The following is a 26,408-nucleotide window of genomic DNA, read 5'->3' as shown; positions in this document are numbered from 1 at the left end:
CCTTAGTGACGCAGGGTCATTTTGGACATATCATGTCAGGTTTCCTCCAGGCTATAAATACCCCACCCCCTACACCATAAATTGGTGGTTGCTCATAGTTAGTGCATGGTTTTTGTCATTTGAGAGCAACCCACCTCCAAAGCCTTTGAGAGAGAGAGAGAGATCCTTACGAGGACAAATCCCAAAACACCAAAGCCAAAGAGTGTTAGGCATCACTTAAGTCTCTCTGTCCGCGTGACTTGAAGACTTGTTACACTTGAGGACTGTGAATCCTCCAACCGGTTAGGCGTCACGTTCTGAGCATCCAAGAGCCATTGAGGATCGCCGGTGAATGAAGTCTGTGAAGGTTTGGAAGTCTACCTTGAAGACTTACCAGAGTGATTGGGTGAGGACTGGGTGTCCTTGGCTAAAGGGGAATAAGGTGAAGATGCGGTCTTCTGAGTTCAATCTCAGCTTCTCTAACCAGATATACAATTTTCACAGCAACTGGAATTAGTCTACCAAATCCCTGTCTTCACCAAGAAACTGGTTCTACCCCCTACTTCCTTTACTTTTCAGTTTGTCTTCATGAAGTCACTACGTGCTTGTCTAATCTGATTGACTTCACTGTGTGAATACTATTACCTGTTTCGCTTCATACTGTATTCCATTCTGATCCACACTACCTAGTTGCTGATAGTCTTCATGCTTTCTCAATACCGATCATTTGACTATGGCATGTCTAGTGTAGTCTATCTCCTGCTGCACATCAATAGGTTCATTCCATCTGTTTGTCTTCAAAGACCTTGTGTTTTGAAGACTTCCATAAAAATCGTCTATGCAGCCTCCTCTAGTCGATCACTAGGACTTTCAATTGGTATCAGAGCAAGGTGCTTGTCGGATTAGGGGTTCCACTAACCCTTGAGAGGTTCGAACACTGGGGTGCATGCGAAGAACTCATCCTCCCCAATCTGCCTGCTGAACGATTCCTAGGTCTAGCTTGACAAACCCAAGGGACAAGAGACACAACAGTTTTATCCTGGTTCGGGCCACCTTGCGGTGTAATACCCTACTCCAGCTTTGTGGTGGATTGCCTCGAGGGGCTAAGGATGAACTAGCATAGTGGTAGAACAGCCTCATGAGGTGAGGTGTTCTTGAGCTCGATGAGTTGGTGGGTGAGAGGATGGTCTAAATGATCCCTCTTCCTCTATGGTGGTAGCTAAGTCCTATTTATAGTGGCCTTGGTCCTCTTACCAAATGCAAGGCGGGAAGGGATCCCACAACGGCCAAATTTGAAGGGGGACAAGTAGTACAAGTTATCCTAACAAAAGTAGACGTTACCTGCGAAAGCCTTTGGTGGTGACGCTGCGGTGGGCTCCGTGATGACCTCTATCCTGCTGTCCTGGCGGTCTTGGACTTGTTGCACCGATATGGTAGCCTTTGCTTGATTCCTCGGGACTCCACGCCTGTGCTTGCCTCCTTGGCACCAAAGAGGAAACTCGTACATTGCGCCCGTTGGCGCCCGCCTGGCCTTGCTTGTCATGGCTCATGTCATGTGAGCCTCGCGAGGTGCACCTTGCATTGATATCTCCGCTCCTCGGGAGCCAGCCTGGTGAGGCCGCCCCCCAGGGAGGTCTTGGTGCCATCCCCCTCACAAGGCTTGTCCCCTCGCGAGGGTCTTGGGTTGTTGTTGCTGAAGCTGGGCCGTACCGGGCCGTTGATGGAGCCACGCCGTGGGCGCGGGCAGGCAAGTCTTGGTACCCCCGTTCCTAGGACGCCGACGGTAGCCCCGGGCCCAAGGCGTTCTCGAACTTGGCTTCGAGGTGAAGCCAAAGGGCAAGTGGGGAGTGCCACGGGCCCTAACCGCCTGCGGCCTGGGTCAATGGGTGGCGATTAATGGGACTTGGGCGCCTCCGCTCCCACGCTGCCTCGGAAACTACTCCTGGATGACAAAAGGCTGGCCTCTGCCTTGGAGCCTTTATTGCCCTTCCTTTGCCTTTCTCTTGATCCCCTTTCCCTTCTACTCAGAAACGTCCAGATCCATCAATCTCATCCCGAATCAGTGACCAATGGCCACCGATAAGGCTGGATCCTCCGTTGCATCCGGGCGTCAAGCCTCCTGTTTCGAGCCAGCCTTGAGCGTGTCCACCATCACTGAGGAGAAGCACCTCGCCACCGTGCTCCAGGTGACGGCCGACGGCAGCAATGAAGGGGGAAGACGACAGTCCGGGTCGGCTCCGCTAAGCCAGAAATCCTGGGCGGCACCTTCTACTCCTTCTTTCAGCACAGCATCTTCGCGGGGCTGGTTCCTCCTTTCTCCAACTTCTTCTTCGACATCCTTCACCACTACAAGCTCCACACCCTCCTTCTTCAACCCAACTCCATCCTCCTCCTATCGATCTTTGCCTTTTACATCAAGGCATTCCTGGGGGTGATGCCTTCCGTGGCGCTGCTCCGCCACCTCTTCTACCTTCGGGTCAAGGACAACCAGTGTTCGGGGTGCACCAACTTCGTCACGGGCAACGGCAACAACGCGATCTCGCGAGCCAGGAAGAAGGTTGAGGACTTATGGAACAAGTGGGTCCTCACGGACGCCAAGTGCTCCTACCCTCGGCTGGAGCTGCCGACCGGGCTGTCGACACCCCACGATGGATGGACTGACCAGAAGCTCACGGATCCTCCTATCGGGTAGCTGATGGAGAAGACGGTAGCCGACCTGAAGCTGGATGATCCGAAGGTAGAGAAGCTGATGGGGGCCATGATCGTCAAAGAGTTCCTCATGCAGCGCCTGGCTCCGCTCCAGGCGCACTCTCCCCCCTTGTGGAAGTTTAAGGGCGCAGAAGACGACCTTCGGCTGCGCGCGGACCACTTGTCCAAGGAGGAGCTGGACAGGATTGTGCGCACCCTACTCGGGAAGAACCAGGGCTGCCCCCCAGATTCTCATCTTCCGTTGTATCGCCGCGCGGACAGGGAGAAGATTGCTGCCGCCATGCCTGTCTTCGACGAGCACAGACTCGCTCCTCTGGAGCCCTCCGGCTCTCGGTCCCGGTGGTGCCGGTGTCTTCTGGCGAGTGTGACCAGGAGGAGAGGGCGGACTAGGAGGCGACCCGGGAGGGGGCGGGGGAGACCTCTCCCCCGCGCCAGACCGATCTCCTCCGCACCCTCTCTGATGATGATGATGCCGGAGAGCACCCTGTCAGGGAGTCGCCACGCCCTGCTGGGGTCTCCACTAGGTCTACGGGCACCCCTTCAAAGGAGCTGAAGCAGGGGGTGCCGAAGAAGAGCAGGCCAGCGCTGATCCCGCGAGGCGGTGCCCCCGCCTCGCCGCCGGTCGAGATTGCCGCTGACCTGGGTGACGCGCCCTTCTCCGCCACTTGGGCTCGTGCGCCAAATCCTCGGTCCGTGAAGCATGCGGGCATGGTGCTTCAGAACAGAGTGAGTGACCACACAGTTGTGGACTAGTAAGTGCGTCGTCTCGGTCTTTGTTCCTTGTTCTTGCCGTAGTGTCTTGATGCCTCCCTCTTGTATGGCTAGTGAGTGAGTCTTGGATTAGGGGGTCCCCGGGCGTCCGGGCTATGTGACATGGGCCAGACTAATGGGCCGTGAAGATACAAGATAGATGGCCTTCCCCCGTGTCCGGATGGGACTCTCCTTTGCGTGGATGGCAAGCTTGGCGTTCGGATATGAAGATTCCTTTCTCTGTAAATCGACTCCGTACGACCCTAGGCCCCTCTAGTGTCTATATAAACCGGAGGGTTTAGTCCATAGAGGCAATCATAACCATATAGGCTAGACATCTAGTGTTTAGCCATTACAATCTGGAGATAGATCAACTCTTGTAAGCCCTATACTCATCAAAGTCAATCAAGCAAGAAGTAGGGTATTACCTGCATTAAGAGGGCCCGAACCTGGGTAAACATCGTGTCCCTTGTCTATTGTTACCTTTGATCCTCAGACGCGTAGTTCGGGACCCCTTACCCGAGATCGGCCGGTTTTGACACCGACATTGGTGCTTTCATTGAGAGTTCCACTGTGCCGTTAACAGAAGACTCGATGGCTCATTCGATCATCTACAATGATGCCGTCTCCGGGGAAGCTTACCTCCCCGGCTAGATTTTTGTATTCAGTGGCTTCATTCTGCCTACCAACTTGATTGGCCACCACGAACAGATCGACAGCTACGCCCCTGGTCATTAGATCAGTTTCAGGAACCTAAACTATGTCACCGATATCCTAGGAGACTTGATCTTCGGAGGGTCCGCAACCCCGACAATCGCCACGGCCTTAGATCCGGAGCAAACCATCAGGTGCAAAGATTGGAGTGTTAAGCCCACCAGACTCTCAGTTGTAAACCGCATTATCGAGGATCCAGAGGCGACCATGTCCAAAAGGCATGTGAGTATAGCTGTGAGGGGGTGTCACAACACTAGCATTAGCCTTGGCTTGTCTTTGCATCTCATCATGTCATCATCATGTTAGGTTCATGAAAGTTGAATCGAGGTTAGTTGAAACCCTCAGAAATCAGTTCAGAATTAATCAACATTAAAATCTCATCAAAGAAGCCCAAGAAAATGTTCCTGTTAAACCTTGAAAAATATTGGCAAGAATAAAATTCAAACCAGTATTTTTGGAGGCTTTCAAATATTTATTTTGGGCCTTCGATTTAAATCATAAACTATTCGAATGGATTTATTTTTGTTATAAAATAGATACATGTCCAAAAATCCTAAAACTTTATGAGTGGCTCTGGTATTATATCAGGAGTTTTGAAAATGGTTTAGTATTTTACTAAATAAAATAAAATCGAAAGCAAATAGAAAATCGAAACAAATTTAATCAGAGAGAGTTTTACCTGGAGCTCACCTCTGCAGCCCACCTAGCTGGCCCAACATTGTGCTAGTCCGTGCCAGTCATCTGCCTCCTCTCGCCAGAAGGATGAGAGGTCCGTGACCACGCGCCGCGCCACCTCCTGCTTCCCGCCGTTAGCCCGATGCACCTACGAGTGCCACGCGACCCCCTCGACCCTCTGTCACTCTCACTCCCCCTCATCCCCATCCCCTCCTCCTCGTCTCTGTCTCACAAGAATAGAGCAACCCGAGTGGAGCTTGTCATCGCTGCTCGCTGTTCTCGCGGCCATCGGCTATCCTTCGCCCCGCTATCGTGTTCCACTGCTCCGCCGTCGAACATCGCACCCTCAAGTAGGACATCACATCGCCGGATGCCCCGTGACGCCGCTTTGAAGCTCATCTTCAACCTCCTGTACCAAGCATCGCCATCATTAATTCGCCATCACCAGCTAATCCCCGAGCTCCCCGACGATTCCATTGGATGCGCTGTGAGCTTCTAGCCACTTCCCTCCTGAATTGTGTCGTTTTTCTCGTCATAGCCACGTTTTCCATTGGAACTGAAGCTCGCCGCCGCCGTACCTTGTCGCTGTCATGGCCAAAGTTGCCGCCACCTGCCTTTGAGCCATGTTTCCATGCTCATCATGCTCCTAGGAGCTGAACACACGCACTAACCTCTCCTGCCATGCCCCCTAACACCGACTCGAGCACACCCGCATGCCGGCCGCCGACGCGAGCTTGATTTCGGCGAGCCCGGTCGACCTCAGCCCCTCCTGCTTGCTTAGCTGGATGCGGTTGAAACCCAGCTACGTGTAGACCATCTCCACCGTTGTTTTGGTCGCCGGAGGGCGTTTTTCGAGCCCCTCCGTCGCGTCTGTCGTTGTCGGCGTCGAGCCGCCAATGCATTTGACTTGTTTGACCGGGAGTTGACCACCCCGGGTCACTGACGTATGGGCCCCATGCCCTTAATTAACCAAAGTTTAGTTCCTGTTTAGTTTTAATTAAGCATAGTGGCCCCATGCATCGGTGTTGACCTTGCTGATGTGGCCATTGACCAGCCCCACCCGTCAGTGACCCAAGCCAGCAATGTGACACTGTCCAGTGGGTCCCATTGCTCAGGTTTGACCCGGGGACCTCTGTTGATTTTCTGATGTCATGCTGATGAAGTGCTAATGTCATAAATAATTTCTGGATATTTATTAAATTAGAAATGATTTATAAATTTCAGAAAATAGTTTAAACCTCTAAAAATCATAGAAATTAAACCGTAACTCCAAATGAAATAATTTATATATGAAAAATTATCAAAAAAATCAAGGAATATGTTTATGGCATTTTCATGCATGTTAGAACAACTTATGGCTACTGTCTAGGACAAATCAAATAAATGGAAATTGAATAACCACATGTGGAGTTTGAATTTCAACCTTTGGTTCAAACCGACTTCATTTAATTGTGTTGCTAGTGGCATTAGCTCAAACAACAACATATTGTCATGTCATGATCATGCATCATATTGTTGTATTGCATTGATTGTGTTCCCTCTTGTTTGCCGGTGTTGTTCCCTCTCAGTGGACGTTGTTCCAACGTTGTGATCAATGACACAGATGAAGAGCTATACTATCACCAGAAGTGCCAGACAAGCAAACCCCCATTGAGCATTTCGATACAATACCACTTTCTCGCTCTTGCTCTCTTTTAATGCATTAGGACAATAATGTTTCAATTGTTACATGCTACGGTAGCTGAACCCATTTCCACTGCATGACCTGTCTTTGACATAGTAAATAATTGAAACCCACTAGCATGAGTAGGAGTTGCTTGAGACATCATGTGCCTACTCATTCATGCTTGCTTGTTATGCCTGCTATGCTTAGAGTTGTGTCAGGTTTGATTCATCTGGGATGGATTAAAATGTTGTGAACATGTCCTACTGCGTGAGAGCTAACTGTGTGAACACAATTTGGTAAAGGTAGCGATGAGAGGCCATGTAGGAGTAGATGGTGGTTTATCTCATTGGGACCATCCTCCGGAATTGAGTTATGTGTCTGTGATCCAAGAAAGTTACTACCACACATTGGGTTGTGGTAACTTGGCCCCTCTCAGCTTATTTATCACCTTGATCTCTGTCCAGGAGTTTCAACTAGTTTCTGGTGTTTGTAGGTAGTGCTAGTAGTCTACCAAGTGGCACCCGGTATAGCTGGGCTTGGGACAAACTAGGTGCTGTGGCACGGTATACCAAGTGGCACCCGGATGGTGGGCTTGGGAACCTTGCTCACATTGTTTGGGGCCATGATGGAAACCTTGGCCGGACTCCCTTGCGGATGGAACCCAAATAGGTGATAAACCTGGACTAGAGTCTTGTGTGGTTAGTCAGGTCATGGCCGACACCCTCACCAGGCTTCCGCTTGAAGGTTGCCGAGATACATGATGTGTACATGGCGGTAAGTGGTGAGAGCGTGTGTGAAGAAGTACACCCCTGCAGGGTTAACATGATCTATTCAAATAGCCACGTCCGCGGTAAAGGACTACTGGATTTCTTATCCAGTTCATAGACAAGTGAAAGTGGATACTCTAAAATGCACAAGATAAGCGTGAGTGCTATGGATGGCCTTCTCGTAGGGAGATGGGAGCGGATCCATAGTGGTGTATTGATATGGTGAGCATGTGAACTCGTGTGTGCCACCTCAAAAGAGTTACCAGCAGTCGTAGTACAGGATAGGCACTGAGTCAAAGCTGGCTTGCTGCAGTTAAACTCCACCACCCCTCTGTTGATGCTGATGCATATGTAGCTAGCTCTGATGCAAGTCTTGTTGGGTACATTTGTACGCACGTTTGCTTAATTTATGTTTTTGCAGAGAGACTTCAGTCTCACTAGTAGTTCCGCGTGGACTTCGATATTTAGCTTGTTACCTCATCTACAATCTTGTACCCTTGGGAGGGTCTTGTAGATAGTCAGGCTTCTCAGCCTTTTTCATTTGTAGTCTTTACCCAGACATGTTTATGCTTCTGTTGGCTGTATGCTTTGTATTGTTGGATCATGTGACCAATGATTGTAATTCTTACTATGTATGACTTTTCGGAGCCTTTTAAATAAATACTTTGAGTCGTAGAGTTTTGTTGTGATGCCATGTTGTATTTGCGCATATCGAGCATATTGTGTGTATGATTTTGAAATGCTTGGTATGTGTGGGATCGGACCTAGTTGTTTATCTTGGTAGCCTCTCTTATGGGGAAATATCTCCTAGTGCTTCCATTGAGCCATGGTAGCTTGCTACTGCTCCGGAACACTTAGGCTGGCCGACATGTGTCCTTCTTCGTTCACGTGTCTGTCTCTTCGGGGAAATGTCACACGTTGTTCATTTAAGTCATTGTAGCTAGCTTGCTACGACTTGGGTTCATATGTTAATGATCGACACATTCTGCTGGGTCATTTATGCCTGTCCCTGTAAGTTAGTGCCACTTCGGATTCATGACTAGTGATGTCAGCCCGGGTTCTCTGTCATATGGATGCTAGCAACACTATCATATACGTGAGCCAAAAGGCACAAACGGTCCCGGGCCAGGTAAGGTGGCACCCGTGGGAATACCGTGCGTGAGGCTGCAAAGTGTTATGATGTGTTACATGCTAGGTTGGTGTGACTTAGGTTCAGGGTCCTGACAGGGGCCCTCACACCGACCAACGCACGGTGGCCAGAAGCGCTCCTGGGATGCAGCCATATTAAGCCCTAGAATGTTGATGCAGATGCGCGGCTCATTGTCCTCTCCAGGATAAGGAGCCGTGCCAAGTGGTGGGAGGCACTCACCACGCATGACTTTCGCCTCATGAAACTCCTCGGTCACCTTGATGATGAACTCCTGAGCACCCAAGACCCCGTGCCTAGTGCCCTCGTGAGGGAAGCGTGTGATGTAACATGCCTCCATGTGGTGCCCGAGCACCTCCCTCGTGACATTGGCTAAGTCAGAGGCCCTCTAGAAGAAAGCCCCCGAGCCCAGCCTAAGGAGGGCGTCGAGTGCACCTTCCTATGCGCGAGAGGGAGGCGCCCAGTCCATGGGCACAGGTCCTGAGGTGGTGCTGCTGGAGACACCGCTCTCCTAAGGCTCTTGGTGTAGCAGTTGCTTCTTCTTCTTGTGGGCAGCCTCCGGAGGGTAGATGGTGCCCTCGTTATCTAGGTCCTTGATTGCTGCAGGCTGGTAGGTGCGCTCGAGAGAGCACACTGCATCCTTCTCCTCGCAGGTGACCATGATGATGTCTAAGTTCCCTGGCATCTTGAGGACATTGTAACCATGGTGAGTCACCGCCATGAACTTGGCTAGGGCTGGATATCCAAGGATGGCATTGTATGGAAGGTGGATGTGGGCGACGTCAAAGTTGATGAGCTGTGTGCGGTAGTTGTCGCGCTGGCTAAAGTTGACAGGGAGGCGGATCTGCCCTATCTCGGTGGTGGAGCCGTCGGTTACTCCTGAGAAAGGCTTGGTGGGATTCAGCTGATCATTGGGCACATAGAGGCGGTCGAACATCGCGACGGAAAGAACATTGAGCCCTGCCACCACCATCGATGAGGGTCTTGGTGACGAGGACATTGCTGATGAGGGCGAGCAGAGCATCGGGAGGGCGCCGGCAGTTGCCACGCACTTGCGCTAGTCGGACGAGCTGAAGGTGATGGTGCACTTGGACCACCTGACCGGACGCGTGGGCCTCGAGCCTGTGGAGGTCCATGTTCACCTCACGGGCGAACTACTTGAAGATGCATTGAGCGGTTTGGGCTTGAGTGCTGCCCAGGATGCAAGCGATAGCACGAGGCTCCTGGAAGCCCCCATCCCCCTCGTAATGGTGGTGGTCATCATTCCTTCTTTGTGGTTGCAGCAATGGAGGGAGGACAATGTTGCCCTGAGGACGGTCCTCACAAGGCTGATCTCTCAAGCGCCTTTGCGAGGCTGGCCCTGCCAGTGGTCCTCACGAGGCTGGTTGTTCCACTCCTGGCAGGGGCCGCGGTCGTCCCAGCATCCTCCACTTCGACCTCCTTCATGGTTGTAGCCTCGATCGTTGCGCTCGGGGCAACGACCAAGTTGACCATCGCGGATGGCCCTGAGCTCCTGACAGTCATTGGTGTTGTGGCTGTGTACGTTGTGGAAGATGTAGAACGGATGGCTGCTCTTGGATGACTCTGGGTGGTCGCAGCCACGCTTCATCTCTGGTTCAGCCGCAAGCACGACCTCCCCCTTGCGCTTCACGTCCTTGGCCTTGGCCTTCTTGTTTTCTGGGTCGGCCGTGGGGAGCTCGAGGAGGGATAGGTGTCCTTCCTCAGCTCTCGCGCACTTGGTTGCCATGTTGAACATCTCTAGAGCCGTACAGAGGTCCTTGTGTATGGCGAGCTCCTCCTTCATCTTGACATCACGGATGCCATCAGAGAATGCTGATATGATGGCCTCGTGTGACACCTTGGGAATCTTGAGACGGATGCTGTTAAAGCGCTGGATGTACTTCTGCAGGGTTTCCCCTGGCTGCTGCTTGATGCAGCACAGCTCACCCGCGGCAGGCGGGCGCTCGCGCGTGCCCTGGAAGTTGGCGACGAAGCAGTCATGCATCTCGCCCCAGGAGGAGGTCCATCCCGCTAGCAGGTACAGGAGCCACGAGCGCACTCCATCCTTGAGGGCCTTGGGAAACTAGTTCTCCATGACCTTCTCATCACCGTTGGCTACCTCCATCCTCATCTCGTAGATTGGCAGGAACACAGCAGGGTCAGGGTACTGTTGTAGCGTGGAGGCAGGTTGGGCTTGAACTTCCCCGGCCAGACGACGTTGTGAAGCTCTACAGTGAAGGCTCGGCAGCCCGCAGTGGTCACGAGAGCCCGGCATGAAGGTGAAGCCTGATCTTGGCACTCACGTGCTACCATCGCAGGCGGTGTGTGGTCTTGACGTGGTGGTGCAGGGAGCGCTGGAGCACCTTCTTGTGGCCGATGTACCTCCTGGCAGCTTTCTTCTTCACGCGCGGGCGCCTTGTGCGGCGGGTCACACCGTGGGGCCGCGCGCCTTGGCCTAAGAGCAACGTCTTGACGGAGAGGTGGCGGAGGCGCTCCATGGGCTACGTCGCCCGTGGAAAGTGGCGGGCGAGGCAGCGAGAGCGACGGCGTAGGACAGACCCCAACGGTGCTGACAAGCTCGGCGCTACGGTCCAGCCAGTATTCATAGAATTCATCGACCGGGCGGCAACGTAGGAGCTCACGTGCCATGAGTACCGTAGCCTGCGCGTCCGCCGGCCCGCGACGAGTGTTAGATGACGAACCAGCCAGAGTAAGCGACGGTGTGGCCGTGCGTCCATCACGCCGCACAGAGGGGTGCAGCGACGAAGCTTGCTGCTCGTGCCCCGCCGGGCCGGTGGCGGCGTTGGCGGCAAGCGATGGAGAACGAAGGGGATGTCTGCCAACGGGTGCCGTCTGGGTGACGCAAGCGGCGAGAGCGGCCCGATGCTCAGCATGGGCTCGACGAGCGTCAGCCATGGAAGCGGTGGAGTGGCGGCGAGTCGATCAGCGAAAGGGAGGCTCCGACGCACCCCTACCTGGCGCGCCAAATGTCGGATTCGGGGTTCCGCAGACCGTTGAGAGGTTCGAACACTGGGGTGCGTGCGAAGAACTCGTCCTCACTAATCTGTCCGCTGAACGATTCCTAGGCCTAGCTTGATGAACCCAAGGGACAAGAGACAAAGAAGTTTTATCCTGGTTCGGGCCACCTTGCGGTGTAATACCCTACTCTAGATTTGTGGTGGATTGCCCCGAGGGGCTGAGGATGAACTAGTACAGTGGTAGAACGACCTCAGGAGGTGAGGTGTTCTTGAGCTTGATGAGTTGGTGGGAGAGAGGATGATCTAAATGATCCCTGTTCCTCTATGGTGGTAGCTAAGTCCTATTTATAGTGGCCTTGGTCCTCTTCCCAAATGCAAGGCGGGAAGGGATACCACAAGTTATCCTGACAAAAGTAGTCTTCGCCTGCAAAAGCCTCTAGTGGTGACATCACGGTGGGCTCCGCGATGACCTCCGTCCTGCTGTCCTAGCGGTCTCGGTCCTGTTGCACCGATATGGAAACCTTTGCTTGATTTCTCGGGACTCCGCGCATGTGCTTGCCTGCTTGGCACCAAAGAGGAAACTGGTATACTACGCCCGCTGGCGCCCGCCTGGCCTTGGTCGTCATGGCTCACGTCATGTGAGCCTCGCGAGGTGCACCTTGCATCGATATCTCTCCTCCTCGGGAGCGAGCCTGGTGAGCCCCCCCCCCCAAGGAGGTCTTGATGTCGTCCTCCTTGCGAGGCTTGGCCCCTCGCAAGGGTCTTGGGTTGTTGTTGCTGAAGCTGGGCCGTACCGGACCGTCGACGGAGCCATGTTGTGGGCCGCGGGCAGGCAATTCTGGGTACCCCCATTCCCAGGACACCGACAGTGCTCCCTTGTTCTGTGTGATTCGGTATAACCACCTGGAGTTTTAGCTATGTCAACTGCAAGGATAATCAAGGTCTCTCCTACGTGCCCATTCATCGATGGCACGGATTACCCCTACTAGAAGAATAAGATGCACATGTATCTTGAAGACATTGACGTTGACCTCTTGGTGTGTCGTCAAGAGAGGCGTTGAAGGATCGAAAGTATGTCTAGAGGGGGGTGATTAGACTACTTGACCAAATAAAAACTTAACCTTTTCCAAATTTTAGTTCTTGGCAAATTTTAGCTAATTTAGGACAAGTCAAGCAATCATCACACAATTCAAGCAAGCATGCAAAGAGTATATAGGCAGCGGAAAGTAAAGCATGCAACTTGCAAGAATGTAAAGGGAAGGGTTTGGAGAATTCAAACGCAATTGGAGACACGGATGTTTTTCCCGTGGTTTGGATAGGTGGTGCTATCCTACATCCACGTTGATGGAGACTTCAACCCACGAAGGGTAACGGTTGCGCGAGTCCACACAGGGCTCCACCCAAGGGTAACGGTTGCGCGATTCCACACAGGGCTCCACCCACGAAGGGTCCACGAAGAAGCAACCACCCACAAAGGGTCCATGAAGAAGCAACCTTGTCTATCCCACCATGGCCATTGCCCACACAGGACTTGCCTCACTAGTGGTAGATCTTCACGAAGTCGGAGATCTCCTTGCCCTTACAAACTCCTTGGTTCAACTCCACAATCTTGTCGGAGGCTCCCAAGTGACACCTAGCCAATCTAGGAGACACCACTCTCCAAGAAGTAACAAATGGTGTGTAGGTAATGAACTCCTTGCTCTTGTGCTTCAAATGATAGTCTCCCCAACACTCAACTCTCTCTCATAGGATTTGGATTTGGTGGAAAGAAGATTTGAGTGGAAAGCAACTTGGGAAGGCTAGAGATCAAGATTCATATGGTAGGAATGGAATGTCTTGGTCTCAACACATGAGTAGGTGGTTCTCTCTCAGAACATATGAGTTGGAATGGTGTGTGTGTTCTGATGGCTCTCTCTTCGAATGAGAAGAAGGTGGAGGGGTATATATAGCCTCCACACAAAATCCAACCGTTACACAGTTTTCCAATCTCGGTGGGACCGAATCAATAAACTCGGTCGGACCGAAAATGTAAACCTAGTGACCGTTAGAGATTTTCGGTGGGACTGATATGCAACTCGGTAGGACCGATATGGTTAGGGTTTGGGCATAACGTAATCTCGGTGAGACCGATTACACAAACTCGGTGAGACCGAATTTGGTAATTAGCTAACCAGAGAGTTGGTCAGGCAAACTCGATGGGACCGATTTGCTCTTTCGGTGAGACCGAGTGGAACTCTGTGAGACCAAAAAGTTACAAAGGGGAAACACTGAGTTTACATTGCAATCTCTGTGGGACCGATTCGCTCTTTCGGTGAGACCGAAAAGTTACGAAAGGGAAACAGAGAGTTTGCAACCCCATCTCGGTGAGACCGAGATCCCTATCGGTAGGACCGAATTGCTAGGGTTTGGCAGTGGCTAATGACAAGTGAAACTCGGTGGCGCCGGATAGGAAGAATCGGTAGGACCGAGTTTGGCTTAGGGTTTAGGTCATATGTGGATATGGGAAAGTAGTTGAGGGTTTTGGAGCATATCACTAAGCACATGAAGCAAGAGGCTCATTAAGCAACACCTCATCCCTCCTTGATAGTATTGGCTTTTCCTAAAGACTCAATGTGATCTTGGATCACTAAAACATAAAATGAAGAGTCTTGAGCTTTTGAGCTTGAGCCAATCCTTTGTCCTTAGAATTTTGAGGGTTCCACTTTCACATCCATGCCATGCCAATCATTGAGCTTTCCTGAAATAATCATCTTGGAATAGCATTAGCTCAATGAGCTATATGTTGTTATGAATTACCAAAACCACCTAGGGATAGTTGCACTTTCAATCTCCCCCTTTTTGGTAATTGATGACAACATATAGATCAAAGCTTCGACAAATGATAATAAGCATGAAATATATCGTCGCTTTGAGAAGTATGTGATAAGTAAGAGCTCCCCCTAAATTTGTGCATATTTAAATTTTGCTTTGGACTGCAAATGCACAAAGAGTTAGAGTCATGGGTTACTCTTCCATGTCACATACATCTTGGTGGAGCGCTCAAAATGATAAGAATGAAATACATGCACTCATCACCAAGAAAAGTGAATGATCACACAAGATAGATAGGATAATAGTATTAAGCAAGCATTAAGTGTAGCTTATGATCAAACACATGATCATCAATGTCTCACAAATAATGACGTAGTATCTCAAGCACTCAAAAGCAAACAAGTTTGAAAAACCACCAAATAAAGCAAGAGAGAAAAACAACACTCTCTCTCTCGAAGCCTATGATCTATACATCTTCTCCCCCTTTGGCAACAAGTTACCAAAAAGTTCCTAGAAAATTCATAGTGCTAAAATGACGCTCAGGCTTGATCTTCTGGTGGTGGTGGAGTCCGGATCACTCCAAGGACGAAGGCTTCGGTAGATGCTGAAGTAGACGCTGGAGTTGGAGCTGAAGTAGACGCTGGAGCTGAGGCTGTAGCTAGTGCTGAAGTGGTGGCTCTGGTGTCAGCAACTGGCATGGAAGATGACCTCGGGCCTCGTGGCACTCTGGAAAAGGCATGAGTGGTAGTCCTGCCTCTCCTCTCCTGCATGTCCTCCTGGAGCTGCTCCACTGCAGACTGAACTTCCGTTACTTTGACATCCAAGTCATAGAACTTCTGTTCCATGATTCTCTCTAGGCTCTGCTGATTCTGAGTGAGGGTGGCCAGCCTTTGCTCAATCCTCAGCGTGGATGCAATCAAGTAACCAAGCTGCTCTTGTTTAGTCTTCAAGAAATACTCAGATCCCTCCTCTTGAGTAGGCATCTTGGAAGCTTTCTCCTTCCTCACCTTCTCCTTCTTTGCATATGCTTGGGCAGATGATGGCTCGTTCTCAGTCATGACAACTTGATTGTCCTTGAATTCTGGACGGATGGGCAGGTGTTCCTTGTCCAATAGATATATGCCTGTGCCCATCTTGGAGTTGATGAGATCCTAAATTTGAGGGGCATATCCGCAGCTCCTCTTCTGATCTGCTGCAGTCCTCTTGATAGTTTCCACTATAAGGCTCATCACCTTGAACTTCTGAGGCACATCAAACACATGTAGCAAGTTGATAGCATGGCCTCTGATCATCTTGTGATCTCCAGACTTGGGGAATAAGGTGTGCCTTAGTATCCAATTGATCGTAGGCAGTCCTGACAGAAGGTAATGCACAAACCCAAATTTGAAGGTGTCAAGAGCTTCATTGGAAATTTCCTTGTACATATTGGACATGGAGTTATGGTCCATCTTCTTCTTGGCATAGATATCCAAGTCATCATCTTGCTCCTCTGGGGCATTAATGATCTGTGCCCACTCAGCAACTGTGGATTGGTACCTTGTACCCTCAGACATCCATGTGATCCTCCCATCTGGATAAAAGTGTGTCGTGGAGTAGAACTGCATGATAAGCTCCTCATTCCACTTTGTGAGCTTCTGCCCAACAAAGTCAGCTACTCCACAAGCTATGAAGCTGTCTTGCACTCCAGGATAGTGCTCTTCGTTTTCCTTGATATATTCCCAGTCGACCCATCTCATATCACATACAATGGGCTTCTTATCTAGCAGCACAGTCTCATAGAAATCTTGCTGCTCCTTGGTGTTAAACCTGTAGTCCACGGCTGTCCTTCTCCTTGAAGCATACGGATCTGTGTAGCGACCCGAACTGAATGGATCAAGTGCTCTGTGCTCAGGTGTCATCCCTGGATCAGTAATGCTGACACCACACAGTACATCGAAGGATTTATAGCAGAGTGGCAATCACACACTTATTACATCGTTGTCTCAAAGAGAACTTTTACAAAAAGCATGGCTTAAGGCCATCTAATAACGATAACAGCGGAAGACTCGGAAGATAGATGGCTCCATCAACTCCAACGGCATCACTGAGTATAGGGCCACGACCTAAAAGCACCTTACTCATCGTCTGAAAAGTCTGCAACATGAGAAGTTGCAGCCCGAAAACGGGTCAGCACATGGAATATGCTGGCAATGTAACACATAGAGATTAATGGAATGAAACAGCTATACTATATGCATATATGGCTGGTGGAAAGCTCTATGGTTACAGTTTTGCGTAAAGCCAGTTTTTCCCTACTGCAAAGGAATAAATTTATTTAACTATCATGGTGGTTGTGAAACATTGAGAATGGTTGACAGCATTCTCAATCCCAATTAATATAACTAAAACCCAGCAACATTAGTTAGAAGTAACGTGATGAGATTCACATGATATTCAAGTACTAGATACTCAAATTGTCCATAACCGGGGACACGGCTAATCATGATTAGTTTGTACACTCTGCAGAGGTTTGCGCACTTTTCCCCACATGACTCGATCGCCTCCGTTTGTTTTCTCGCACTACATGGTGTTTGAGAAACGGATGACCGAGACATAGTCTTTCAGAAGCGCTAGCACCTTACATGTGGGGTAGACCGTACCACCTACAACCCCTACATCTGCTAGTCCACCCCGTAAGAGTTCGCACAACTTAGTCGACTCTGCTAGAGCCCATAGTAGCATGTGGCTACACACGGAAGTTTCTAGCATGAAAGATCTTATGATCCCTTTGAGCATGGGTGGCGGTCCGACAAAAAAACAGGCAAGTCCTGATAGACATCAGGTGCCTCAATCCACCCAGATGTGCGTTTAAGTTGCCACCTTAGATAAACCATTAAAATTATCAACTCACATCTGTCATGGATATCACTCACCCAATCCACGTCTACTAGCATAGCATGGCATAATAAGCAAACGTAAAGTAACTCCCAAAGGTTTCATAATAATACAGGTAATAGGTACTACCTCATCTACTTCCCATCCCACAGTTTAATTAGATCCTAATCATGCAAAGTGAGAGGATTGATCTAATGCAATAAAACATGGGTTGTAGAAAAGGTATGATCAAGTGTTACTTGCCTTGCTGATGATCCGCGAGACCTAGGGTTTCGAAGTAACAAGCGGCGCAATCCGGGTGATCTATCGCAGACAAACAACAAGCACACAATAAGTACTCATCTAATGCACAGGTAAAACTCGAACAAGAACGCGAACCAGAAAGTTCAACTTAAGAACTCCGGTTGCAAAGAAAGAAAGAACCGAACAGACAACGAAAAAACAAACGGCGGAAGAAAACAACTCGGTTCTAGCAAGTTGAAACTAGGTAAAATTTTACCGGGCAAAAACTTGTTTAAGTTGATTAGACATAATGGAGGTTTCGAAATGAAATTCCAGGCGCTTGAATCACCTGATTCCGATAAAAGAGCGAGAAGAAAGACTAGAACGAAGATCGGATCTGAGATCACGATCGCGGAATAAATCCGACGAAAAGAAAGAGACGAACGGTTAAACGAACAGGCGTCGTTAACCGGGAAAAATCGGTGATCATGTTCGTTGAGACGAACGGTCCGAAAGAAGAACGAAAACCGATCTAGGGTTTTCGGAGAAAAAGACCGAAACGAAAAACCGATCTAGATACCGGAACGGTTTAGAAAAGAACCGGAAAGAAAACGAATCAGAAGAGAAGAAAAGAATCGAAACGGTTTATAAGAAAAACCGAACCGAGGGAAAAGGAGAGACGCGGCGCGGCTACCTCGGCGAGGTTCCGGCGAGGGGCTCCGGCGAACGGCGGCGTTGGGCGGCGGCGGCAACAAGGGGTGGCGCGGCTATGGCGGCGGCGGCGGCTTAGGCGCGGGGTGGCGCGGCTATAGGGCGGCGGCGGCGGGTGAGGGGCGCGGGGTGGGGCGCGGCTAAGGAGGCGCGGGGTGGTGTGGGGCTTGGGGTTTGATTTGATGTTTTGGAGGGGGGTGTTGGTATTTATATAGGTGAGGGGGGGATTTACTTGGGGTAGGGGACAAGAAATAGAGTAGGAAAAGGAAAACGAAACAAAGGAAAGAGGGGGATAGAACCGGCCTTGAGTCCCTCTGGGATTCGGCCTGGGTGAGGGGAGGCGGCGGCTGGTGGCTGGTGCCTGGCGCCTGGCGCGCAGCGCTGCTGGGGGCGGCGGCTGGCTGGGCCTTTGGCCTGGCTGGCCTGCGGGAGTTCCCTTTTTTTTAAATCGGTTACGCACGCAGAAAAACAAAAGAAAAACTATCTAAACGAACTCTGAAAAACCTAAAGTAAATTTTCCCCGACTCCTAAAAATGAGTCGAACAAAATGAACTTTTCTCCGGGCCTAAAATGCAATTTTTGAAAACGCGCATTTTTCCCTATCCAAATAAAATGCAAACAAAACTCCGGCAAGACCAAAATTTGAGTTATTCATTAAATCTTCATTTTTCCTAAATTTGGGAAAGTCATATTATTCCCTCTCTCATTATTTTTGATATTGGAAAAATAATTGAAGATGAAATAAAACAAATCAAATGATCCTCTTTTCAAAATTTGAGAAAACTCAAATATGAAAATAACGAAATCTCCAACTCTCTCCGAGGGTCCTTGAGTTGCGTGAAATTTCTAGGATCGGGCAAAATGCAAGAAAATATGATATGAATGATGATCTATGTATAACATTCCAAATTGAAAATTTGGGATGTTACAAACCTACCCCCCTTAAAATGAATCTCGCCCTCGAGATTCGGGTTGGCTAGAAAATAGGTGAGGGTGGTCCTTGAGCAAATCTTCTTCTCTTTCCCAGGTGGCTTCATCCTCTGAGTGGTAGTTCCACTGAACTTTGCAAAACTTGATAACCTTGCTGGGGGTAACTCTACTGGCATAATCGAGAATCTTGACTGGCTTCTCCTCATACGTTAAGTCGTCCTTCAACTGAATCGCTTCGAGTGGCACGGTATCTCTTAGCGGTACTTCCGCCATCTCGGCGTGACATTTCTTCAGCTGAGAAACATGGAATACATTATGAACTCCTGACAGTCCCTCTGGTAATTCCAACTTATAAGTGACTTCTCCCATACGTTGCAAGATCTTATACGGTCCAACAAAACGCGGTGCTAACTTTCCCTTAACTCCAAAGCGCTTAACTCCTCGAAGTGGGGATACTCGGAGATAAACTCTGTCTCCGGTTTCGTAGACTGTCTCCTTGCGTTTAGAATCTGCGTAGCTCTTCTGCCTGGACTGGGCTACCTTGAGCCTCTCGCGAATCAACTTAACTTTCCGTTCAGACTCCTTAATCAAATCTGGTCCAAAGAATTGACGGTCTCCAACTTCGTCCCATGACAACGGTGTCCTGCACCTCCTTCCGTATAAAGCTTCGAAAGGTGCCATCTTCAAACTGGTTTGGTAACTGTTGTTATAAGAAAACTCTGCATACGGCAAGTTATCGTCCCAACTAGATCCATAATCTAGTGCACAAGCTCTCAGCATATCTTCCAAAATCTGATTGACTCTCTCGGTCTGTCCATCCGTCTGTGGGTGAAAAGCTGTGCTGAACTCCAGTCTGGTTCCTAAAGTTTCATGCAACTGATTCCAAAATTTTGAGGTAAATTGAGTTCCTCTATCTGATACGATACTCCTTGGAACTCCATGCGAACAAATGATCCTAGTCATGTATATCTTTGCCAACTTAGCACTGGTGTGAGTGGTCTTAACTGGAATGAAATGTGCTACCTTTGTCAAACGATCAACTACTACCCATATCGAGTCATAGCCTGCTTTCGTCCTGGGTAGTCCTGTGATAAAATCCATGCCTATCTTATCCCACTTCCATTCGGGTATCGGCAATGGTTGTAACAATCCTGCTGGCTTCTGATGCTCTGCCTTTACTGTCTGACATACGTCACAAACTTCTACATATGCTGCAATATCCTTCTTCATTCCGGTCTACCAGAATGTTTCCTTCAAATCCAAATACATCTTGGTATTCCCTGGGTGAATCGAATACGGTGAATCATGTGCCTCGTGCAAAATCAACTTCCTGATCTCCGGGTCATTTGGCACATAAACACGGTCCTCAAACCATAGGGTATCATGCTCATCCTCACGAAATCCCTTTGCTTTTCCTTCGCTCAATTTCTCTTTTATAGCAGCAATCTCCTTGTCAGATTTCTGAACTTCTTTGATCTTATCCATCAATGTTGACTGAATCTCCAATGTTGCTACATAGCCTCTCGGAAGTATTTCCAAACAAGCTCACGAAGGTTTTCTGCTAACTCCTTGGGTATTTTCCCCGTCATTAGAGTTTTGACATGGTTCTTATGGCTCAATGCGTCAGCTACTACATTAGCTTTTCCGGGATGGTAATGCAATCTCATGTCATAATCCTTGATGAGCTCCAACCATCTCCTTTGATTGAGATTCAACTCCTTCTGCGTGAAAATGTACTTCAAACTCTTGTGATCCGTGTACACCTCACAATGATTTCCAATGAGGAAATGTCTCCATGTTTTCAATGCATGCACTACGGCTGCTAACTCCAAATCATGCGTGGCATAATTCAACTCATGAGGCTTCAGTTGCCGTGAAGCATACGAAACAACTCTCCCTTCCTGCATAAGCACTGCTCCAAGTCCTCAACATGAAGCGTCGCAATATACCTCATAATTTTTGCTCTGATCTGGCAAAATCAATACTGGTGAGGTGACCAAACGTTTCTTCAACTCCTGGAAACTAGCCTCACACTCCTCAGTCCATTTGAACTTAGTATCCTTCTTCAACAACTCCGTCATAGGCTTCGCAATCTTTGAGAAATTCTCAATAAATCTCCGGTAGTATGCTGCGAGTCCAAGAAAACTCCGGATCTCTCCAACTGTTGTTGGTGCTTCCCATTCGGTTACGGTCTCAACCTTAGTGGGGTCAACTGCTATACCTTCTCTGGATATAACATGTCCGAGGAATCCAACTTCCTTTAACCAAAACTCGCATTTGCTGAATTTGGCATATAACTGATGTTCCCTTAGTTTCTCCAAAACCAAACACAAATGTTCCTTATGCTCCTCTTCATTCTTTGAATAAACCAGGATGTCATCAATGAACACTACGGCGAACTTATCCAAAAGCTCCATAAACACTTTGTTCATCAGGTTCATAAAATAGGCAGGTGCGTTAGTCAATCCAAATGACATAACGGTATACTCATACAGTCCATATCTTGTGGTGAATGTTGTCTTAGGTATGTCCTGCTCTCGAATCTTCAATTGATGGTACCCTGATCGCAAATCGATCTTGGAAAACTCTTTAGCTCCTTGCAACCGATCAAACAGATCGTTGATCATTGGCAGTGGGTACTTATTCTTGATGGTTACTTCATTCAATCCCCGATAATCTACAACCATCCTTAATGATCCATCCTTCTTTTCCACTAGAAGTACGGGTGATCCCCAAGGCGAAGAACTTGGGCGAATGTAACCTTTATCCAATAACTCCTTAATCTGATTCTTAATTTCCACCAAATCCTTTGCTGGCATCCGGTACGTTCGCTTCGATATTGGGCCTGTACCTGGCAATAACTCAATCAAAAACTCAATGTCTCTATCCGGTGGCATGCCTGGTAATTCCTCAGGAAGTACATCAGGAAAATCCTTCACCACTGGTACTTCCTCTTGCACAACTCCTGTTAGGCAGTTTACTTGTGTCCTGTTTGGCACATGTCGGGATACATACTTGATCCTTCTTCCTTCTGGTGTGGTAAGCAAAATTGTCTTACTAGCACAATCGATGTTTCCTCCATACATCGACAGCCAATCCATACCTAATATCACATCCAATCCTTGAGATTCCAATACTATTAGGTCTAAGGGAAACACATAGTTACCAATCCTTAATGGTAACCGATCACACCATAAACTTGCCACATACTCCGCTCCTGGCGAGGTTACTAACATGGGTGACCTAAGGGCTTGGGTTGGTAGGTTATACTTATCCACAAATCCCCTTGATATGTATGAATGCGATGCACCAGTATCAAAAAGAACGAGTGCGGTAAATGACTTAACCAGAAACTTACCGATTACTGCATCAGGCTGATCTTCAACCTCCTCCACATTAATGTGGTTCACCTGTCCCCTATTGAAAGGGTTCGGCTTCTTCCCAGAGCTTCACCTGTCCCCTTTCTGGCCTTCGGGGCATTCATTGGCATAATGTCCGGTCTTGGAACACTTAAAACAGGTGACTTGACTCAGGTCTCTCTTGGTTGGGGTCGATGGGGTGGTCCGGTTCTGGCCGTTGCTTCCTCCATTCCCATTACCATTCTTGTGGCCATTATGGTTGTGCGAACTACCTCCTCCATGGGTGTGCTGAAACTGAAATCCCGGTTTTGGGGTAAAACGGGGCTTCTGCTGGGCTCCAGAGTTATACTTCCCCTGTCCATACTTCCTCTTACGGTTTTCAATCTGCTGTTGCTTTCCTTCAATCATTATGGCACGATCTACCAACTCCTGGTAGTTGTTGAAACTTGCTACCATCAATTTCATGCTTAGTTCATCATTCAGTCCTTCCAGAAACTTCTCCTGCTTAGCTGCATCCGTAGCAACGTCATCGGGGGCATAACGTGCTAACTTGCTGAAATCGTCAACGTACTGGCCAGCTGCCCTTCCTCCTTGGCGTAAGTTGTGAAACTCACGCTTCTTCATGGACATAGCTCCTGCTGAAACATGGGCAGTGCGGAAAGCTTGCTGAAACTGATCCCATGTGACAGTGTCAACTGGGTAAGTGGCTGTGAAATTCTCCCACCATGCTGCCGCGGGTCCGTCAAGCTGGTGAGCGGCAAACTTCACTTTCTCACCATCCGTGCATCCTGCAGTGGTCAACTCCCTTCCTATCTTGCGGAGCCAATCGTCTGCTACTATCGGCTCGGTGCTACTGGAAAACACCGGCGGATTCAGCCTAAGGAAACGGGCTAAGTGGTCAACAGGTGGTGGTGGTGCTGGTGGGTTGTTGTTGTTGTTGTTCCCTTGATTCTGATTCTGAACTAGCAACTGCATCAAGGTGTTCTGTTGCTGGATCAACTGGGTGAGCTCCGGTGGAAAGGCAAATCTGGGGTCACATCTCGGAGGCATCTGAGGGTTTAGAATAGATGAGATATAAGAATAGAGTGAGGTCTAAAGGGAAAACACTACCCCAATGCACATGAGCAAATGCACACAAAATCACTTCATTCAATCAAACAAGGGCTTACAATTGGTCTAAAACTATCGCAAAAGTGCTCGACTATAATGTTTACATGGGGAAATACTACTACTATCTGGTGGTCATATAGAAATTTGAACCGCTGGAAGACTCCATGATATCTGCTCCAGCTTTGTCTTCAAAGTCGGGTTCACTTGGATCCGAATCGGTGTCGTCGATGATGATGTAGTGGTCCGGACATGTGACGTACTCGTCTTCCTCCGTGGATGCTAACTTCCTCTTGAGTTCTTCAATCTCCTGCTTAAGATCGCCATTGTGCCTTGCTAGAGCTACGATCTCGTCCATGTAGTCCTTGCGTGTAGACTTCAGTTCTCCTTCTAGCTCGATGATCCTTGCCTTTGCATTCTTCAACTCTATCATATCATTGCACATCTGGTTCTCGTGGCGTCGAATGTGCTGGTTTAACTCCTGGATGAAAGATGCAACGGATCTATCCTTCTTGGTGCTGACTAACTCCCATTGTTCATCTCGGCGTCCGCAAATCTGGTAGATAGTGTCCTTAAGGTCTTCTTGATAAACTTCTCCAATGCGTCCTATGGTGATATGAGCTGCCATGCTCCTTCCCAGACTCCAGGTTGGTGCATTGAAAACACTATCTATGGGCTTCGTGATTGCCGCGAATGTTCTTCCCGGAACGTGAGCTTGAATCTTCCAGCGCTCCTCTTCAGGCAGAGTGCCGTTGAAGGTTCCCGTGAAGCTTGGTAATCCAATGTTCAGGTACTTGGTGACTTCCTTTAGGTGAAATCCAAATGGTGTGCCTTCATCCGGTTGAGCATACTTAATCTTTGCGTTCGTCATCCTAAAAGAGTAGAAAAGATGAGGAGTTTAGAAAATGAGAAGAGAATGGTGATCTATGGCTTTAACTTAGTGGTCGTGTCCTACAATCAGCGTGTGCTCTGATACCATCTCTGTAGCGACCCGACCCGAATGGATCAAGTGCTCTGTGCTCAGGTGTCATCCCTGGATCAGTAATGCTGACACCACATAGTACATCGAAGGATTTATAGCAGAGTGGCAATCACACACTTATTACATCGTTGTCTCATAGAGAACTTTTACAATAAGCATGGCTTAAGGCCATCTAATAACGATAACAGTGGAAGACTCGGAAGATAGATGGGTCCATCAACTCCAACGGCATCACTGAGTATAGAGCCACGACCTAAAAGCACCTTACTTGTCGTCTGAAAAGTCTGCAACATGAGAAGTTGCAGCCCAAAAACGGGTCAGCACATGGAATATGCTGGCAATGTAACACATAGAGAGTAATGGAATGAAACAACTATACTATATGCATATATGGCTGGTGGAAAGCTCTATGGTTACAGTTTTGCGTAAAGCCAGTTTTTCCCTACTGCAAAGGAATAAATTTATTTAACTATCATGGTGGTTGTGAAACATTGAGAATGGTTGACAGCATTCTCAATCCCAATTAATATAATTAAACCCCAACAACATTAGTTAGAAGTAACGTGATGAGATTCACATGATATTCAAGTACTAGATACTCAAATTGTCCATAACCGGGGACACGGCTAATCATGATTAGTTTGTACACTCTGCAGAGGTTTGCGCACTTTTCCCCACATGACTCGATCGCCTCCATTTGTTTTCTCGCACTACATGGTGTTTGAGAAACGGATGACCGAGACATAGTCTTTCAGAAGCGCTAGCACCTTACATGTGGGGTAGACCGTACCACCTAAAACCCCTACATCTGCTAGTCCACCCCGTAAGAGTTCGCACAACTTAGTCGACTATGCCAGAGCCCATAGTAGCATGTGGCTGCACACGGAACTTTATAGCATGAAAGATCTTATGATCCCTTTGAGCCTGGGTGGCGGTCCAAAAAAAAACAGGCAAGTCCTGATAGACATCAGGTGCCTCAATCCACCCAGATGTGTGTTTAAGTTGCCACCTTAGATAAACCATTAAAATTATCAACTCACATCTGTCATGGATATCACTCACCCAATCCACGTCTACTAGCATAGCATGGCATAATAAGCAAACGTAGAAGTAACTCCCAAAGGTTTCATAATAATACAGGTAATAGGTACTACCTCATCTACTTCCCATCCCACAGTTTAATTAGATCCTAATCATGCAAAGTGAGAGGATTGATCTAATGCAATAAAACATGGGTTGTAGAAAAGGTATGATCAAGTGTTACTTGCCTTGCTGATGATCCGCGAGACCTAGGGTTTCGAAGTAACAAGCGGCGCAATCCGGGTGATCTATCGCAGACAAACAACAAGCACACAATAAGTACTCATCTAATGCACAGGTAAAACTCGAACAAGAGAACGAACCAGAAAGTTCAACTTAAGAACTCCGGTTGCAAAGAAAGAAAGAACCGAACAGACGACGGAAAAACAAACGGCGGAAGAAAACAACTCAGTTCTAGCAAGTTGAAACTAGGTCAAATTTTACCGGGCAAAAACTTGTTTAAGTTGATTAGACGGAACGGCGGTTTCGAAACGAAATTCCAGGCGCTTGAATCACCTGATTCCGATAAACGAGCGAGAAGAAAGACTAGAACGAAGATCGGATCTGAGATCACGATCGCGGAATAAATCCAACAAAAAGAAAGAGACGAACGGTTAAACGAATAGGCGTCGTTAACCGGGAAAAATCGGTGATCACGTTCGTTGAGACGAACGGTCCGAAAGAAGAACGAAAACCGATCTAGGGTTTTCGGAGAAAAAGACCGAAATGAAAAACCGATCTAGATACCGGAACGGTTTAGAAAAGAACCGGAAAGAAAACGAATCGGAAGAGAAGAAAAGAATCAGAACGGTTTATAAGAAAAACCGAACCGAGGGAAAAGGAGAGACGCGGCACGGCTACCTCGGCGAGGTTCCGGTGAGGGGCTCCGGTGAACGGCGGCGTTGGGCGGCGGCGGCGACGAGGGGCGGCGCGGCTATGGCGGCGGC

The sequence above is a fragment of the Triticum dicoccoides genome, chromosome 4A (assembly GCF_002162155.2).
Source record: "Triticum dicoccoides isolate Atlit2015 ecotype Zavitan chromosome 4A, WEW_v2.0, whole genome shotgun sequence".
Classification (NCBI taxonomy): Eukaryota; Viridiplantae; Streptophyta; class Magnoliopsida; order Poales; family Poaceae; genus Triticum; species Triticum dicoccoides.
The sequence above is the reverse complement of the archived record's forward strand: the minus strand, read 5'-3'. Positions refer to the sequence as shown.